A 13,642-nucleotide genomic window follows, 5' to 3' on the forward strand; every position below is an offset into this window, starting at 1 on the left:
CATATATCTGGCAATTTGGCTGCTGTGCATCGCACATGTGCTGTGGCCGCTGTGCCCTGCCGCGTTGCCGCCAATCGCCGGTTGTGTGTGCCCCTCCCTCTCGCATGATCGAGGATGGCGCCAAGGGTGACACTGCCGTCTCCCCACAGTTGAACTGCGGAAGGATGGCTGTCAGTGGCCCTGCTATACCTTGACTTGTTAGATTTCTGATGGAGTGAAGTGGGAAGTTGCAGCAAGTAGCGTTCCCACTGCCCACTGGAATAGGAGTACTATTGAACAGCTCATTCAACAAAACAGAAAAAGATACTTTAGCTGACAACTGGTTTGTAGTCTGTCTGTGATGTTCTGGAGCTCAACACCATGGCGGGGTCGCGTGTGTAGGGTGTCTGGCCATAGTCTGGCCATAGTCCCACGTGTGTGTTTGGCTAGATGGTTAACTACAAGGATGGCCGTGCATGTACTCCCTCTATTCGGAAATACTTGTCCTAGAAATAGTTGTATCTAGAACCATTTCTAGAACAAATATTTCCGAACGGAAGGAGTAGTTGACTAGCTGGCTGTTAGTGCGTGCATGGGTTAGTTAGTTAGTGGCCGCCGTGTGTGTGTTGGTCAGTTGGCGATGGAGCCAGAGAATGACCGCGTCCAGGCCGTTGGTGGCCGCGTCGTCCGTGTACGGGCGCGACGGAAGCGTGAGCCAGGTACGGCATGGGGCGTGGAGGGCGTGGGCGGAAGAAAATCCTATAAGACCCGGGTCGTACACAGCGATCGTGAGACCCGCTTGGGCTGACGACACCTGGCCAGACCGAATCTCAACGCACGCATACCAGTTTCCTCCTGATTCCCGTCGGCCTCGCTGAATACCCCAAATCCTCTGTCCCCTTTCCTTCTCCCGTTCGCTCGCCGCCGCCGCCGCGGCCCACGACCACGACCGTGTTCCTCGGCGCTCCGGCAAGCTCGCCGCGGCCGCGGCCACCGCTCCCGCCGCTCTCCCCTGCCATTCACGACCGCGTTCCACGGCGCCCCGGCAGCTCGCCAACTCCTCTGCTCGTCCACCGCTACCCACCGGCACTTCGTCCATGGCCACCCTCCTCAGTTTGGCTCCGTCGGATGTGGCCGGGTTACTTGACGTTTGAACTGTTGGCCGCATCTTGGCACATGTGGCTGGAGCTGCTGGCTGCATCTTGGCACGTGAGAATCTGCAATAGCTCTATTGGCAGTAATCAAATGGAGCTGCTGATACTGTGAAACTACAAAATTACTTATGATCAGATAAGTTGTGTTTTGCTGATGCCTGCACATGTTGTTCTGTCAACACTGAAGATGATCATCAAAAGGCAAAAGGAAGACAGAAGAGCCAGCAAAAAGATCAGCAGATCTCCAACTCAATATGCTGTTGTGCATGCCTCTGTCATGTAGTTTAGGGCATCTTCAGCCGCGCCCCCAGAAAGGCCTCCCCAGGCGTTTTTCTTGCGCCGGCGCCGAAAAATCGGCCCAGTCGCGGCCCCAGGAGCCCGATTTTCGCCGGCCTGGGCCGAAAACAGCGCCGGCGGACCCAGGCCTGGGGGGCGCCCGGGGGCGGCGGGCGAACTATTTTGGCGCGAAAAAGCCGCGGGCCCGCCGCGTCAGCGACACGGCTCTCTTCTCGCCCCTTCGTCGTCCTCATCGCCTCGTTTCCCGCGGCGAATCAATGCCAAAGCTGCCGCGCCGGTCAGCCTGCGCCATTGATGCCTCACGGGCGGCGCAGTGAAGGCCGGACGACGCGCGTCCCTCGCCCTTCCTCGCCCGCCACGCGTACACACGGCGGTCACGCGTACGGGCGGCGTCTCGGCCTATATAAGACGCGCACCAGCATGCTCGGCGATCACACTCTCTCACAGTCGTCGTTCCTCCCTCTCCTCTCTCTCGCCGTCTCCACCCATGGCCGAGCGCTTCCCTGGTGACGGCGCGGCGGTGAACGGCTTCGGCCGCCGCCATCTCCACGAAGACGAGGCTCGCCTCCTTTACGAGGCCGGGTACCCGGTCCCGCCAGACATGCGGGTGCCCGGCGCGTGGAGGATCAGCGCCGGCAGCGTGCCGGTGCCACCACCACCCACCGGGGCGGCGCGCCATGTGGAGATCGCACGCATCCGCGCGTCCCTGCCGCGGGCGGCGAGGGAGGGGCCATGGTACGTTCCCGACAGCCTGCTCTGGGAGCCCTACTTCCGCCGCCGTCATGCCGAGCAGCTCGAGGCCACCAACGGCGTCGTGCCCTCCGGCAGGCTCAACTCCAATGGCCGGCGCCGGTGGTGGGGCGTGCCCGAGCGCACGTTGGAGGCCGTCCTCAAGTACATCGAGGGCGGCAACACGTCGCGCCTCGAGTACCCCGATCCCCCGTCCTTCTCACGCCGCCGGGGAAGCTCCTGGACCCCGAGGCGCATGGAGACCGGGGGGTCCTCCTCGTCGTCCGGCGGCTCGCCCTGCCTCCGCCCCGTCAAGCCGGAGCCCCAGGGCACGCCGGTCAGTGCACGCACGCGCAGCTCCGGCGTCCGCATCGGCGCCAACGCCTCCCCACCCACCGGCCGATTCGTCCTCGTCAAGCCCAAGCCGGAGCGCGGCCTCCCCGCGGAGTACGAGGAGATAGCCCGGCGCGGCATCTCCGACGAGGACGCCCTGCGGTGGGCGCGGGACGACTACCTCCGCGACGAGATGGTCCGGCAGCGCCGGGCCCTGGAGGAGATCGCTGCCCGCAAGCGTGGGAGCGAGGACGAGCACGTCGTCGTGGTCCTCGACAGCGACGACGACGACGACGCCCCCGGACCGTCCAACCCGCCGCACCAACCGGGGAAGGGATGCAGCAGGGACGGCGGAGGCGCAGGCGGGGCCGGCTACGACGACGACGGCGGCGGCGACTACACGCGGTTCTACCGCCTCCTCGGCATGTAAACCGCGTGGGCAGGCGGCGAGGCGGGCGGCGAGGGAGACGGCGGGGGTAGCACGCGGAAGTTTTTTTCTTCTTTTGTAAAATATGTTTAAGTTTGAACGAACTCATCGATGTTTGCGTTAAATTTCAGTCGTGTTTGCGCCGTATTTGAATTTTAAAAAAAAACGTGGGCGCCGCAACTGGGGGGCATCACGCCCCCAGTGCGCGGTTTAGCGCCGGCGCGCCCCCAGGGGGCGATTTTTTGCCCCTCCTGGGGGGCCAACGGCTGGAGATGCCCTTAGAATGGTTGGTTCTTTGTACATTTTTCTTCAGAAATTTCTCAAGTTTAGATAGGCTAGTTGATGCAGATTGTGGAGCAAATGTATTGTATAAATGAATTCGATGTACACTATGACTAAAAGCTCCTGGTATTTGAAGTTCCTTGTGAATAAAAGCTCTTGGTATTTGAAGCTCTTGTGATAATGGTTTTTTTAATATCCAATAATACAATCTGAAATGTGTATTGCTGCCTACTTGTTTGTTGAATAAAGAGATAAACAGAGTCATGACAAATGCCGAGCCTCTTGAAGCTCCTGTAAAATGTGCAATGTGTATTGTTGCACTTGCTTGCTCCTGGTATTTGAAGCCTCTGGCATCATCAGCAGTTCATATTACTTACAGTGACGGTAGAAAGTTGTAGAGACAGTTACAACAAAATAAAGAGAACCAAACAGATACAACTGATCATCAGATCATTTTTTTCCTATGGGATTATCAGATCGATTTCAGTTGAAACTTACAACTTCCAGAAAGCTTCGACCATTACCACGGGAATTTTTTTTTTTAAATTGACTGATTACATGGTGAAAGATTACAATTCTTACATCAATCAATTGAATTTACAGTGATAAGCACTGCCATTACACACATCCATCTTCAGATCCATGTTTTCGACAGTAAAGATGATCAATCCCCACACCGTGTTCGTCACCATAAACGAATCCACAGCGTCATGGAGAGGCTGGACGAGTAGCAGGTGTGCTGCTGTGAGGATGAGCACCGTCGTGCCACGCCACCGCCGTCGACAAGAGCTCGTTCTTGTTCCTCACCTGACCGCGCGACGTGACAGAGCATCAGGACGGGCGACCTGTGTGGATGGGGCGAGGAGGAAGCGCCGTGTGCCGCATGGCTGCTGCCGCCGAGGAACGCGGTCGTGGTCGTGGGCGGCGGCGGCGGCGGCGAGCGAACGGGAGAAGGAAAGGGGACCGAGGATTTGGGGTATTCAGCGAGGCCGACGGGAATCAGGAGGAAACTGGTCTGCGTGCGTTGAGATTCGGTCTGGCTAGGTGTCGTCAGCCCAAGCGGGTCTCACGATCGCTGTGTAGTGTGTACGACCCGGGTCTTATAGAATTTTCTTCCGGCGTGGGCGAGTGCGTACGAGCGCACGTATAAAACCGCGAAGGTCTCTATGTATCGCTGCAGCAGCTGAGTTCGTGTTCAGGAAAAGGAAATACAAAGGGCCGTTCATGCGGCCGGCAGCGTACGTGCGCCGGGCAAAAGCCTGCTGTGTCCTCGTTTTTCTTTCTTCTATATCTGTGCGAGAGAGAGAGCTCAGGTGAGAAGGAGAACTCAGATGCGCGAAGCTCCGGGCCGTGTGTGTCGGCCCATGGAGTATCCCCGCGCAACGGCTGTCATGACGGACACGGAGGCGGCGCGCGGTGAGTCCGTGGTAGCACAGCTGCGGTGCAAGGCGAGCGCGTGGTGAAGGCGAGCCGCGGCGAGTCCAACGGTGGCGGCGTTCGTCGGCAGCTGCGTGGTGGAGCTCCGCACCGTGTGTCGGCCTATGAAGGTGTGTGGCACTGCGGAGGCTGCGGCAGCACGAGGAGGAGGCCGCGGAGGCATGGCACGGCGTGGCCATGTGAAGGCTGCGGCGGCCGGGAAAAGTTGACTGCTTATGACGCAGCGCGGTGGCCACGGTGCGTAGGCCGGGCTGCGCGGCACAGGTCATCGTGGGCGAGGGATGACCGGCAACGAGTACAAGGCGATGGCCGACGGCGAGCTATATCAAGATTAGAAGGGGAATTGATAGCTATGCCTCGGGTGCTTTGGCTTGCCGGCCCGAGTGCCTAGGATCGCCGTGCTCCACACAGAGGACGACGTGAGCGTCGCGCCGAATGGAAGCTCCAGCAAGTAGTTTTCCCGCTGCAGTACTTGAACCAACAAGTGTATGTTCTGTCTGATGTTCTGGAGTCGCCCTTTTTCTTCTTCTCTCCAATCTGGCAGTATGTCTGCTACTTTGGCAATGGCCGACTGCTATTTAATTTGGTATTTCCTGGTTTGTTTATTCCATTGTCACCAACGACTGTTTATGCACTGGATCTGTTGCTTCTGATCTTCCTGGACACTTAACCATCTGTTGGGCTGTTGATCTCTGAAATGTATAGTTGGTCACTTGCCTTGCTGGTTTCCTCTTGGATCTTCCTAATTAAGGGTTCGGACCAGTTCCAAATACCTGATCCACTAGCTCAAACAGCAATGCTTTTCCCCTTGGAAAGTGCAATATTTCTAACTATAATCCAAAGTCTTTTCTGTTATTGATTGTTTTGCAGGTTAAGGATCAAGAAGAGAAGATGAAGAACATCAATAAGATGAAGGACTAGAGGTTTAACTAGGCTTTTGCTTTAGGTCTTTTATTTATTTTATTATTTTATTCTTTAACACATTGTACCTCCTGGATACTTTGTAATTGTTCAAGTTATTAATAAAGTTTCTTATTACCTATTTAGATGCATATCCATTTCATATATACATGCATCCTTGTTATAGTATTTTGCTATTAGGGCATGTAGCAATTTAAATTTGCAGGGCAGAATCAAGAACATCATGAAAAAAATTAACCAAAACGATGCCCACGGCTGTTGGCATAGACTACCGACGCAAGGCCTTTGGCGTAGGGTTGCCATGTGGTGCTCATAGATGTGGGCACGTGTTCGGACGGCGGCAGATGGACGGTGCCTTCTATTGTCTTTGTCTATGATGAAGCTATGCCGACGGTCCTACGGTAAGCCGTCGACATAGGCCTCTATGCCGACGGTCTAACAAAGAAACGCCGACGTGATCTACACCGATGGCCCTATGTCGACGATTGCCATCGGCATAGCCCTATGTACACGAGATTCGGTTATATGCCAAGGCCGTCGGCATAGGAGGTCATCTGGTAGTTTTGCTGATCTAGGAGAGGGGTTATAGGGTCTGAACCTATGGTTGTCATCACGGCGTCGAGAGGAAGCAAAGTGGCATCTGGTTAGCGCAATCACGTCATTGAGGAGACGCTAGCTCATTTCAGTTCTACTCGCCCGCAAATCCCGGTGATCCTCCTCTCGTCTTCCTCTCCTACTCGGGCACGGAGAAGCGGGATACCAAGACAGTCTGAGGACGTAGTGACATGCGAGAAGGGAGAGATGTGCATCCATGTGGGTTCAGTGGTCGAGGCAACGAAGGTAGTACACGAGAAGGTTACATCGTTGGTGTTGAGGTGTTCTCGCTGGCATGTAGGCGGAGTGAGCGACAACATAGGGGAGGTGAGGTGTCTCATCTTCCGTCCCTCTCGTCGACCTTTGAATATTTGATACTGAGGATGGTTGCCCGATTGCTCAAAGTTGCTAGGGTTTAGGGGAGTTGTGGAGTCTGATTGAATAAGGAGGCAACAATATCTATGGCTGACAGGGACCTCTGGAAGAAGCGGCCCTTCACACAGGACATTACAATGATGAGGAGGGGTCAACGTGAGCAGCGAGGCCATTTATAGTACTCTCGGTCCAATTTGCCACAAATGCCCAGGACGACCTGAGGAGTAGTTGTTGTAATCTCTGCCCAGGGAGGAAGAAGTAGGCTCACGCTCAAGGTAGTAGAAGACTCACGCACGAGAGAAGAACACACAGAGTCTGGTGCACACGCATTTGTGCTTTTCTCTTGTTCTCTCTTAACCAAAATAAACAACATGATTACAGAGCTTTATATCACAGCTCATACACACGGACGCCCAAGCCTAACAGCCTGATCCACTATTACTGCTCCACTAACACTAGTAGAAAAAAGACCATTTGTCCCGGTTCATAAGGCCCGTCTATCTCGGTTGGGGAACCGGGACTAAAGGGTCGTTACTAATGCCCTAGACTTTTAGTCCCGGTTCTTATACTAACCGGGACAAATGGGCCTTCACGTGGCCGCTCCGGCGAGCCCAGACACGAGGGCCTTTGGTCCCGGTTGGTAGCACCAATCGGGACCAATAAGCTTCCACGCGTCAGCATTTCAGGGGCTGTTTTTTTAAAGGAGATGGTTTAGGGGTTTTGGGAGTTAATTTAGGTTGGTATAAGTAGCTAACAGAGAGATGTGCCCTCTCTTATCTCCGTGCTACTGCTACTGCTATGCCTAAACATGACTTAGATTGAAGTGAGGCAACATGTGGTGCATGTCGAAAGTAATACTAATCCTAACTTGATCAAGTTTGGATTGTACTACTTTGGATATGCATCACATGCATGTTGCCTTCATTTCAATCCAATCCATGTTTATTTCACCCGCTGATATATAATAACTCTTCATGCTCGCATCATGCATCATCATATATAATAACAAGTCTACTAATCATCATCATACAACTTCTACTCGTTATTAATAACAAGTCATACGATCATCATCCTCATAGTTATCAAACAAACCCTACTTAATTGTTCTTAGCACATGATCATCAGTATTAGGTAGGACCTAAATACCCTCTTTAAGGTAAAATAGCATAAAACAATATAGACCCTGACTCTTCATTATGGAGAATGGAGATCATCCTGTCTCCAATTCTTGCGCTTCACTTCCTTTTGCTTACAAGAACCTCCTTACGACTGTCCATACATTTTTTCCATCCTTTGATTTGCATGTCTCCATTCCTTTTAGAAATCTGGTATGGACATTTGAGATTCGTAGGATGACCTGGCTGTATGTTCAAAACATTAAGGCTACCTTTCTGATACATCAAATGAGGCACACAATTCTCTGGGATTATCTGTTGGAAAACATAGTAAAAACTTCATAGTTAGCAATGATGTACTAGTTTTAGAAGTATGCAAAAGATGCACGGATGTCGTAATAGTAAAAAATCTTACCATAGTATCTCCATGGTGTTGGGGAACGTAGTAATTTCAAAAAAATTCCTACGCACACGCAAGATCATGGTGATGCATAGCAACGAGAGGGGAGAGTGTGATCTACGTACCCTTGTAGACCGACAGCGGAAGCGTTAGCACAACGCGGGTGATGTAGTCGTACGTCTTCACAGCCCGACCGATCAAGAACCGAAACTACGGCATCTCCGAGTTTTAGCACACGTTCAGCTCGATGACGATCCCCGGACTCCGATCCAGCAAAGTGTCGGGGAAGAGTTCCCTCAGCACGACGGTGTGGTGACGATCTTGATGTACCACCGTCGCAGGGCTTCGCCTAAGCACCGCTACAATATTATCGAGGATTATGGTGGAATGGGGCACCGCACACGGCTAAGAATATGATCACGTGGATCAACTTGTGTGTCTAGGGGTGCCCCCTACCCCCGTATATAAAGGATCAAGGGGAGGAGGCCGGCCGGCCCCTATGGCGCGCCAAGGAGGAGTCCTCCTCCTAGTAGGAGTAGGACTCCTACTAGGAGGGGGAAAGAAGTGGGGAGGGAGAAGGAAAGGGGGGCGGCGCCCCCCTTTCCTAGTCCAATTCGGACTAGGGGGGAGGAGGCGCGCAGCCCACCTTTGGCTGCCCCTCTCTCTCTCTCTCCACTAAGGTCCATATGGCCCATTCCTTCTCCCGGGGGGGTTCCGGTAACCCTCCGGCTCTTCGGTTTTCTCCGAAATCACCCGGAACACTTCCGGTGTCCGAATATAGCCGTCCAATATATCAATCTTTATGTCTCAACCATTTCGAGACTCCTCGTCATGTCCGTGATCACATCCTGGACTCTGAACTAACTTCGGTACATCAAAACTCATAAACTCATAATATAACTGTCATCGAAACCTTAAGCGTGCGGACCCTACGGGTTCGAGAACAATGTAGACATGACCGAGACACGTCTCCGTTCAATAACCAATAGCGGAACCTGGATGCTCATATTGGCTCCTACATATTCTACGAAGATCTTTATCGGTCAGACCGCATAACAACATACGTTGTTCCCTTTGTCATCGGTATGTTACTTGCCCGAGATTCGATCGTCGGTATCTCAATACCTAGTTCAATCTCGTTACCGGCAAGTCTCTTTACTCGTTTCGTAATACATCATCTCGCAACTAACTCATTAGTTGTAATGCTTGCAAGGCTTATGTGATGTGTATTACCGAGAGGGCCCAGAGATACCTCTCCGACAATCGGAGTGACAAATCCTAATCTCGAAATACGCCAACCCAACATTCACCTTTGGAGACACCTGTAGAGCTCCTTTATAAACACCCAGTTACGTTGTGACGTTTGGTAGCACACAAAGTGTTCCTCCAGTAAACGGGAGTTGCATAATCTCATAGTCATAGGAACATGTATAAGTCATGAAGAAAGCAATAGCCACATACTAAACGATCGGGTGCTAAGCTAATGGAATGGGTCATGTCAATCACATCATTCTCCTAATGATGTGATCCCACTAATCAAATGACAACACATGTCTATGGTTAGGAAACATAACCATCTTCGATTAACGAGCTAGTCAAGTAGAGGCATACTAGTGACACTATGTTTGTCTATGTATTCACACATGTATTATGTTTCCGGTTAATATAGTTCTAGCATGAATAATAAACACTTATCATGAAATAAGGAAATAAATAATAACTTTATTATTGCCTCTAGGTCATATTTCCTTCAGTCTCCCACTTGCACTAGAGTCAATAATCTAGATTACACGGTAATGATTCTAACACCCATGGAGTTTTGGTGCTGATCATGTTTTGCTCGTGGAAGAGGCTTAGTCAATGGGTCTGCAACATTCAGATCCGTATGTATCTGGCAAATCTCTATGTCTCCCACCTGGACTAGATCCCGGATGGAGTTGAAGCGTCTCTTGATGTGCTTGGTTCTCTTGTGAAATCTGGATTCCTTTGCTAAGGCAATTGCACCAGTATTATCACAAAAGATTTTCATTAGACCCAATGCACTAGGTATGACACCTAGATCGGATATGAACTCCTTCATCCAGACTCCTTCGTTTGCTGCTTCCGAAGCAGCTATGTACTCCGCTTCACATGTAGATCCCGCCACAACGCTTTGTTTAGAACTGCACCAACTGACAGCTCCATCGTTTAATGTAAACATGTATCCGGTTTGCGATTTAGAATCGTCCGAATTAGTGTCAAAGCTTGCATCAACGTAACCATTTACGATGAGCTCTTTGTCACCTCCATATATGAGAAACATATCCTTAGTCCTTTTCAGGTATTTCAGGATGTTCTTGACCGATGTCCAGTGATCCACTCCTCGATTACTTTGGTACCTCCCTGCTAGACTTATAGCAAGACACACATCAGGTCTGGTACACAGCATTGCATACATGATAGAGCCTATGGCTGAAGCATAGGGAACATCTTTCATTTTCTCTCTATCTTCTGCATTGGTCGGACTTTGAGTCTTACTCAATTTCACACCTTGTAACACAGGCAAGAATCCTTTCTTTGCTTGATCCATTTTGAACCTTTTCAAAACTTTGTCAAGGTATGTGCTTTGTGAAAGTCCAATTAAGTGTCTCGATCTGTCTCTATAGATCTTGATGCCCAATATGTAGGCAGCTTCACCGAGGTCTTTCATCGAAAAACTTTTATTCAAGTATCCCTTTATGCTATCCAGAAATTCTATATCATTTCCGATTAGTAATATGTCATCTACATATAATATCAGAAATGCTACAGAGCTCCCACTCACTTTCTTGTAAATACAGACTTCTCCAAAAGTCTGTATAAAGCCAAATGCTTTGATCACACTATCAAAGCGTTTATTCCAACTCCGAGAGGCTTGCACCAGTCCATAAATGGATCGCTGGAGCTTGCACACTTTGTTAGCTCCCTTTGGATCGACAAAACCTTCCGGCTGCATCATATACAACTCTTCTTGCAGAAATCCATTCAGGAATGCAGTTTTGACATCCATTTTCCAAATTTCATAATCATAAAATGCGGCAATTGCTAACATGATTCGGACAGACTTAAGCATCGCTACGGGTGAGAAGGTCTCATCGTAGTCAATCCCTTGAACTTGCCGAAAACCTTTTGTGACAAGTCGAGCTTTGTAGACAGTAACATTACCGTCAGCGTCAGTCTTCTTCTTGAAGATCCACTTATTCTCAATTGCTTGCCGATCATTGGGCAAGTCAACCAAAGTCCATACTTTGTTCTCATACATGGATCCCATCTCAGATTTCATGGCTTCAAGCCATTTTGCGGAATCTGGGCTCACCATCGCTTCTTCATAGTTCGTAGGTTCATCATGATCTAGTAGCATGACTTCCAGAACAGGATTACCGTACCACTCTGGCGCGGATCTTACTCTGGTTGATCTACGAGGTTCAGTAGTATCTTGTTCTGAAGTTTCATGATCATTATCATTAACTTCCTCACTAATTGGTGTAGGTGTCACAGAAACTGGTTTCTGTGATGTACTACTTTCCAATAAGGGAGCAGGTATAGTTACCTCGTCAAGTTCTACTTTCCTCCCACTCACTTCTTTCGAGAGAAACTCCTTCTCTAGAAAGTTTCCGAATTTAGCAACAAAAGTTTTGCCTTCGGATCTGTGATAGAAGGTGCATCCAATAGTTTCCTTTGGATATCCTATGAAGACACATTTCTTTGATTTGGGTTTGAGCTTATCAGGTTGAAGTTTTTTCACATAAGCATCGCAACCCCAAACTTTCAAAAACGACAACTTTGGTTTCTTGCCAAACCACAGTTCATAAGGCGTCGTCTCAACGGATTTTGATGGTGCCCTATTTAACGTGAATGCGGCTATCTCTAGAGCATATCCCCAAAATGATAGCGGTAAATCAGTAAGAGACATCATAGATCGCACCATATCTAGTAAAGTACGATTACGACGTTCGGACACACCATTACGCTGTGGTGTTCCGGGTGGCGTGAGTTGCGAAACTATTCCACATTGTTTCAAATGTACACCAAATTCATAACTAAAATATTCTCCTCCACGATCAGATCGTAGGAATTTTATTTTCTTGTTACGATAATTTTCAACTTCACTCTGAAATTCTTTGAACTTTTTAAACGTTTCAGACTTATGTTTCATTAAGTAGATATACCCATATCTGCTCAAGTCATCTATGAAGGTGAGAAAATAACGATATCCGCCACGAGCCTCAACATTCATCGGACCACATACATCTGTTATGTATGATTTCCAACAAATCTGTTGCTCTCTCCATAGTACCGGAGAACGGTGTTTTTGTCATCTTACCCATAAGGCACGGTTCGCAAGTACCAAGTGATTCATAATCAAGTGGTTCCAAAAGCCCATCAGTATGGAGTTTCTTCATGCGCTTTACACCGATATTACCCAAACGGCAGTGCCACAAATAAGTTGCACTATCATTATCAACTCTGCATCTTTTGGTTTCAACATTATGAATATGTGTGTCACTACTATCGAGATTTAATAAGAATAGACCACTCTTTAAGGGTGCATGACCATAAAAGATATTACTCATATAAATAGAGCAACCATTATTCTCTGATTTAAATGAATAACCGTCTCGCATCAAACAAGATCTAGATATAATGTTCATGCTTAACGCTGGCACCAAATAACAATTATTTAGGTCTAATACTAATCCCGAAGGTAGCGTGCCGACTGCGATCACATCGACTTTGGAACCATTTCCCACGCGCATCGTCACCTCGTCCTTAGCCAATCTTCGCTTAATCTGTAGTCCCTGTTTCGAGTTGCAAATGTTAGCAACTGAACCAGTATCAAACACCCAGGTGCTACTGCGAGCATTAGTAAGGTACACATCAATAACATGTATATCACATATACCTTTGTTCATCTTGCCATCCTTCTTATCCGCCAAATACTTGGGGCAGTTCCGCTTCCAGTGACCAGTCTGCTTGCAGTAGAAGCACTCAGTTTCAGGCTTAGGTCCAGGTTTGGGTTTCTTCTCTTGAGTAGCAACTTGCTTGCGGTTCTTTTTGAAGTTCCCCTTCTTCTTCCCTTTGCCCTTTTTCTTGAAACTAGTGGTCTTGTTGACCATCAACACTTGATGCTCCTTCTTGATTTCTACCTCCGCAGCTTTCAGCATTGCGAAGAGCTCGGGAATAGTCTTATTCATCCCTTGCGTATTATAGTTCATCACGAAGCTCTTGTAGCTTGGTGGCAGTGATTGGAGAATTCTGTCAATGACGCAATCATCTGGAAGATTAACTCCCAATTGAATCAAGTGATTATTATACCCAGACATTTTGAGTATATGCTCACTGACAGAACGGTTCTCCTCCATCTTGCAGCTATAGAACTTATTGGAGACTTCATATCTCTCAATCCGGGCATTTTCTTGAAATATTAACTTCAACTCCTGGAACATCTCATATGCTCCATGACGTTCAAAACGTCGTTGAAGTCCCGATTCTAAGCCGTAAAGCATGGCACACTGAACTATCGAGTAGTCATCAGCTTTGCTCTGCCAGACGTTCATAACATCTGGTGTTGCTCCAGCAG

The sequence above is a fragment of the Triticum dicoccoides genome, chromosome 6A (genome assembly GCF_002162155.2).
Source record: "Triticum dicoccoides isolate Atlit2015 ecotype Zavitan chromosome 6A, WEW_v2.0, whole genome shotgun sequence".
Classification (NCBI taxonomy): Eukaryota; Viridiplantae; Streptophyta; class Magnoliopsida; order Poales; family Poaceae; genus Triticum; species Triticum dicoccoides.